Raw genomic sequence first — 6,680 nt, 5'->3', positions numbered from 1 at the left:
TTTTTTCTCTCCCACTGAACCACCCAGATGTCCAGGATGGTGTCCAAGACCTGGAGAGGGATGTGGCAGTGGACAGAAATCTTTCTGTCCATTGAAGAGCCAAAATTCCATTCACCGTTCAAATTTATACGTCTTTGCATTCGGCTCATTTAGCCTCCTTTGGTAGACTGTCTCTCTCTCCAAGGTGCTGAAACCATTTTCGTTGTCTCTATTGTGTTATGTTCTCTTTACACAGCAACTCAATGTTTTGTTTTGTTTTTGGAATATTTATTTTTGGGCATTTATGCCTTTATTTGACAGTAGGCTGCGGCATGCGCAGTAACCACCCGGCTACCAAAGCGGTCCAGCACATTAATGTTGACCCTACACTGCTGTTTGATACTTCTCAGTCCTCATGACTTCAACCTACGGCCACCACCCTTGAATCATCACCAACATGAGCTTTGATGAAGCATGGCAGGCCAAGATGAGCAACCACTAAAGCAGTGGCTACGTTATTTGTGCAGGTACGAGGGTTTCCACTGATGTGATATTGATATTGCACTGTGGGAACTTTTAAATGTTTGACAGAGTGGGTTATCTGTCTGTTTTCCATGTATGACAGACTAGGGAAAGATTTATCGTCAAATTGGACAGTTTGTGGCAAAGAGGCCAATAAGAAATAAGGGGGGAGAGAAATGGGTATGACATGCAAATGCAATGACAAGAAAGGTCCCCTGGGACGTTGTGGGTATGTGGCATGCGCTGTAACCACTCAGCTAGCAGGGTGCTCCGACATGTTCACTTTATTAACATTTAACTGAAGCCACAGTCTTTTACTAGCCTTAACCAAACTGCTTTTCTTGGCTCAACTCAACTGGCTCTCTGGTGTTACAGTCCTGCACTTTCGTATCCCCACAATCCACCCTAACTACCTCCATGTGGTACAAATGTTGCACTTCCCTCACTTGAAAAACACTATAACGGCACATAATCCAGGGAGCAATTGCCTTTTTCCTCCGAATGTATTTGGCATAGCAGATTAATAGTATATAAACCTAATTAGTAGGAGACAAGATCAAATAATGATAATAATGCTTGAAATGATGTCGACACTGGTGATGATTAGTTGAACAGGAATCCTATTAATCATGTTTTCTGTGAGAAGGTTTCTAGAGAGGTCCTGACAGGTTGGACTCAGACACGTGGAATAAATTGGTTATATCTCCAGGTGATGCTTTCCTGACACCATCAACATGTTATTAATGGATAAGTGTGGGAATACAGGGCACTCAGCCATGTTTCTGGTGTTGGAAATGTACTTAACACTGTATTGCTTGTATATGTGTAAAAGGTTGTAGTTGTACAACAATAAGGGGGGATGTGAGCTATCCCCACAATTTTCTTACATAATATTTGTAATTAAAAGTGTATGGCATTTTATGGCAGACAATACTGGATTTTTTTTAAATAACAAACTTTTCTGTATCTTCAACACCAAAAACTTTACTCGAAATTGAAGAAACTTACATTTAAGCTGTACCTGCGGCTATTATTCACAAATGCATTATACAAACTCTACTGGCCTACGTTCAGAAAAGGTAAGGATTTGGACAGGTCTTTTGGTAGGAAGCAGCTGTCTTTGGAGATCTAAAGAGTGACTTTGAATGGCAGATTTAGGGGTTAAATTTGGGAGGTATCTACTGCTGTGCCTGCTAGCTCCTGTACTTCCACAGTACCTCTCACAGATGAATGTGGAGCCTTAAGGGTCTGGAAACTATTTTGGTGTAAAGGCAGAAAACCTGTCCAACAAGCTCTGTGCATTCACAAAAAATGTGCATGTCTCTTCTTCTACTCAAGTCTATGAGGATTTTTAGCCAGAGTATTACAGCCACATTAAGAGAACTTTTTTTAAAGTTACAGAATAAAGTCGTTATATTACAAGAACAAAGTTGGTATGAGAAAAAGGCTTCATAGTTGATAGAGCTGTCAAGAGTAATTATTAGTCTACCAGCTCAACCAAACAGGTAATTCATTAATCATTTAGTCGTTAAACATTTGATAAATATGTTGTTGCAGTAAGCCAACAGACTTACTGTTTTGTTAGGATATTTTATGTTACATGAGTGATGAATTCTAACTTTCTTTAATAGTTTAACAGTGGCAAAGTCATACAACATCCTCTGATTTAGGCCTAATAGAATTATAATGGATATAATTTGAGGCATTAACTGGGAATATGGTCTATATTTATTCTTACTGTCCAAATGACTTTATCCATGATCAACAGTGGGCCTTTTTATGCAAGTTTACCACTCTTGTACATTACAATACTCTGTTCAAATTAAGGCAACAGTCTTTTAGCATGACTTACTCAATTTAGGCTGTAGTGTCTATCTGTCTATCTGTCTCTCTCTCTCTCTCTCTCTCTCTCTCTCTCTCTCTCTCTCTCTCTCTCTCTCTCTCTCTCTCTCTCTCTCTCTCAGACAAGGGTACACATAACAGACTAGTTTATCTTTAGTACCTGGAGCCTACGCATCCAGAGGACACTGGGGAAATAGTAGACCAGGCAAATACAAACTGTTCTGTCTCCAGTTCCAGGTATTTGAGAATTAGTTTTTAGCTTAGCTATAGCTTAGCTTTGTTTTGAGTATTGTTATTTTGTTGGTCAATGGTAGATGAATAAGAAGCTTGTTCATAGGACAATAGAGTTTAAGATTAAATTAAGATTTCACAATATGTCATACATGGAGATAAACTGAATTAATACCTCTCTTTTGTTCTGTTTCCAGTGGTGGCAGTATGCAACTTGAGTTACATGAAAACCACTAGTAAGAAGAGGAGAACATTGCAATAGATATGCATTGAGTGAAATATACTGATTTGATATAAAGTACTTTACATTGGTAATATTTTCCAAATTACTCTGTACATCATCAAGGTACAAGGCACATCATTTTATTTACATAGTCTGGGCATTTTGGGGCATTCTGGACTTTTTGGGGAAAGCATAGATTATCTTGCTTTATACAACAGCTCCATATTGTTTTACATAGTCAAATAAAGCAATTAGAAAAGCCGGTGCTGATCCTGATTTACACAACTTTTTTGCTGCATTTAAAAAATAAATCAAATCCAGTCTAGACAGATGCAATGAGTCACATTATGTATCATTTGTTACTTCACCTGGTTTACTTATCTTAAACAGCAGTGTTTCTTTGGAAATGTTTCTTTAGTCATCCTACTTTTACTTTCATATTGATGCGCAGGATGTGTTTTTATTTGTCTTTGGACAACGACAGAGGTCTACGTCTACGATATATCAGGCTTTAGAGAAACACACAATACTTGTTAGTAGATTAGTTCATTATTAGCTTGGTTCTACACATACATTTGTTGACAATTAGACAAATATAGAAAGACACCAGCCTCATCCTCTAAATATGTAAACAGACATAACACTACTAAAGAGAGTAATTATAAGCGTAATTTAATCTTTTGGATCTTTTAAATTATCTATGTGAAAAAAGAACAGAATGACTTTTGATGTGTGTGTGTGTGTCAACTAAGGTGCAGACAGGTAATGTGTGAGTGATGACGGAGATACACACAGCTGCCTAGTTGGCAGTTTGACACTCCAGCTTTGAGTGGATATCCATTCTCTGATATTTTGTCTGAAGCTCCTCAAAGAGCTTCGGCTTATGAAACTGTTTTTCTCACTAAACCTAAAACATCATCTTCTCTGAGAAAACAAACACGACTTGAATTTCCAGAGAACAGATACTTTGATTTATTGACACTAATAATTACCAAGTATCAGTCTCTGTTGAGTTTGTACTTGAGGGTTTAATATCACTTGGACACTTTGTCATTATCTAATTCTCCTTTTGAAGCATTATTAAAATAAGAGATATCATCATTATAAATGTCCTAATTTTGTTGAACATGAATACTGTTATCAATTATAATCATTTGCTTTGATGTCGCAACTGATTTATTAATTGAAATAACTCAACATTGCATCAATGACAAATTTTAAAACAAATTTCATAATAAAACTAATGGCATGAATAAGCTTGAAATAAACAGTAACATTGAAAACTGACTAATAGAATTCCTCTCAAATCCCTCAATTATTAAAAAATGACAGCTTTAAGAGCAACTGCCTAATCACTCTCATCCATTTAATTTGAAAACCTTTGTTCTGTAAGATTAATTTAAATAACATTTTATCAGCATAATAAAATCAGCATAACACATTGAGCTCGTACCAATTGTTCACTAATACAGCTGATCACATTTTTGGGGGGTTTTTGTGTGAAGAGTTCAGGCCTGTGTCGGTTTGAGCCTGCAGATGGCGCCCCAGTTCCTGAACGCCTCTGATAATCAGTCCAAGTGTTGAGTGGGTCATATATATATATATACAAAGATATGCTTGAAAAATAGAGCCATGATTCATCCATATTCAATCAATCATCAGTGGCAGTTTGAGATTATTTTTAGCTACTATTAAAGTCATCATAGTGTCTTTTTACTCATAAATCATCACTTTGCCTCAAGAATTTCCATCATATTTGACATGTTCATAAAGGGGGAAAAAACAATAAAAACTAATCATGAACACATGTAGCAATGTGAACTTGTGTCCCTGTAGCATGTGAATGAAACGGTGTTTGCTTGTTTACAGAAAGAAGCATCCTGTGTCTCGCAGTGGATTAAGCCAGAGTCAACAGAGAGCTGAGCTTTAAACAAACTGTGTGCTTCAGGAACAGTCAGCTGCTCGTAATCCGGGGCCAACAAGCAGAGCAGGGGTCTGTTTGAAAATAAATACTGCAGTGCAACAAGACGTATATGTTCGAGTGAAACTTGTGTTGTGAATAAGCAAACAGGCATTGACTAAGAATAGAAAGAAATAGTTTGCTAAAAATAGGAAACATCTTGAGAGGAGGTTCTTCGAGACTCCATAAGGTTTTTAGAAGTTTTTAAAAATGTGTATTATGATAAAAGATGATTTTAAAATCAGTCGAATTTATGATCTATGACTTATGGCCTTTTGAATTCATCATATTGTATTGATATGTGTATGTATCATTTGAAACTGGACAGTGTATTTATGAATTATGTCATAAAGATCTACAAAAATTTGGCACCTTGAAATGAAATGAAAAGGTTTTTTCAGGATAGTCAAAACATGCACCAAACTCACTATGAAATTCATGGTAATTAGAATAGCAGAGAATCTGTCTTGAAACAAACTATCTGAATAAAATAATTTAGATTTGACGCCTCATAGTTCAGAAGTTATGAAAAAAAACAGAAATTAGTGTGAAAAGAGTAAAATCAACAGTCTTATGGTTAACAAGAGTCACCAGTTTACAATGTGCTGATGTCTGTTCTACCGCAGGTTTGCCTTCTATTCAGCAAGCCATTGTTGAAGGCAGAAGAAAGTCTGCACGCTCTACTTCCCAGTGCAGGTATAGTTTAATGAGATATCAAGAGATTTTAGACATGAAACTATACCTGCATTGGGAGCTACAGTGTGCAGACTCTCTCTTGCCTTTGGGTGGTTGACATGACGCTCCATTTTTACCTTTACCGTGATAAATATAAATAAAAATTGGTAATGTTTTATTAAAATCCTTGTTTTTACCAACAACTTGATTAAAAACAATGAATCCATCTGTAATTCATGAGTGTTATAATTCAAGTACTTTAATATTTTGTTTGAAACATGACCATTGTCCACTGGTGTGACTGACCATTGTCCACTGGTGTGACTGTCACCACATTGCCGATCTTCAAACTACTGTGATTAAATTAAAAAATAAGTCCAAATACATTAAATTACTTTTATACATATGATAACAATGTTTACTTTATGATACAATAGGATATTACTCTTCTCGTTCCCGTTCCAAATGATTATGACACATTACATTGTGTATCTGCTTTTGTTGGAACATATTACAAATAAGCTACTGGCAAATATAATGCAGAGCTTTGAAACAAGACTAAATATGATATCATGTGGTGTCACTGTTTCATAATGGCACAAAAAACTGCAATATATATATTCCCAGATTTCATATATACCATATATACTGCTGAAGTTAGGGCTTGGTATTGCTACTTGATACCTTTATGGTACCGGCCAAAATAAATCAATACCAAGTAGTTTCGATACATCTCCCGTCAAATGATACGATACTTTTTGAACCCAGAGCTAGAAAATATGACTATTTGTACAGACTTGCTCACAGCCAATCTTTTAAAATGCATTTGTGTGAAAATCTAATAATTTATATGTGGAGGAGTGGTGGCATTGTATGCAATTGAATGCTTCTATTCACAGGATGGGTATCGAATGAATTACTCAGTTGATATCAGTTTCACTTTAAGGATACTTGGATTAGTACTGGTATCGTAATTTTTAAATGATATCCAGCCTTAGTCAACATCTTTTCTTTAAATCCAAGGCCACATTAGTGCAGTCAGGGTTTGCTGCCTGGCACTGGGAGGGGATTGTGCTGAATGACTAACCTTGTCTGTGGAGCTGGTCACCATGGCTGGCTGCCTGCCATTGGGAACACTGGAAGTGTGAATAGGGATAGCAAAGCCCCCTCAATTGGCTTCCAAAGCTGAGCTTAGAGAGGCCTCTTTTCTTCCTCGGTGTGACTAGCCGCTGAGGCAGGATCTTCAAG

The sequence above is a fragment of the Scomber japonicus genome, chromosome 3, assembly GCF_027409825.1.
Source record: "Scomber japonicus isolate fScoJap1 chromosome 3, fScoJap1.pri, whole genome shotgun sequence".
NCBI lineage: Eukaryota > Metazoa > Chordata > Actinopteri > Scombriformes > Scombridae > Scomber > Scomber japonicus.
The sequence above is the reverse complement of the archived record's forward strand: the minus strand, read 5'-3'. Positions refer to the sequence as shown.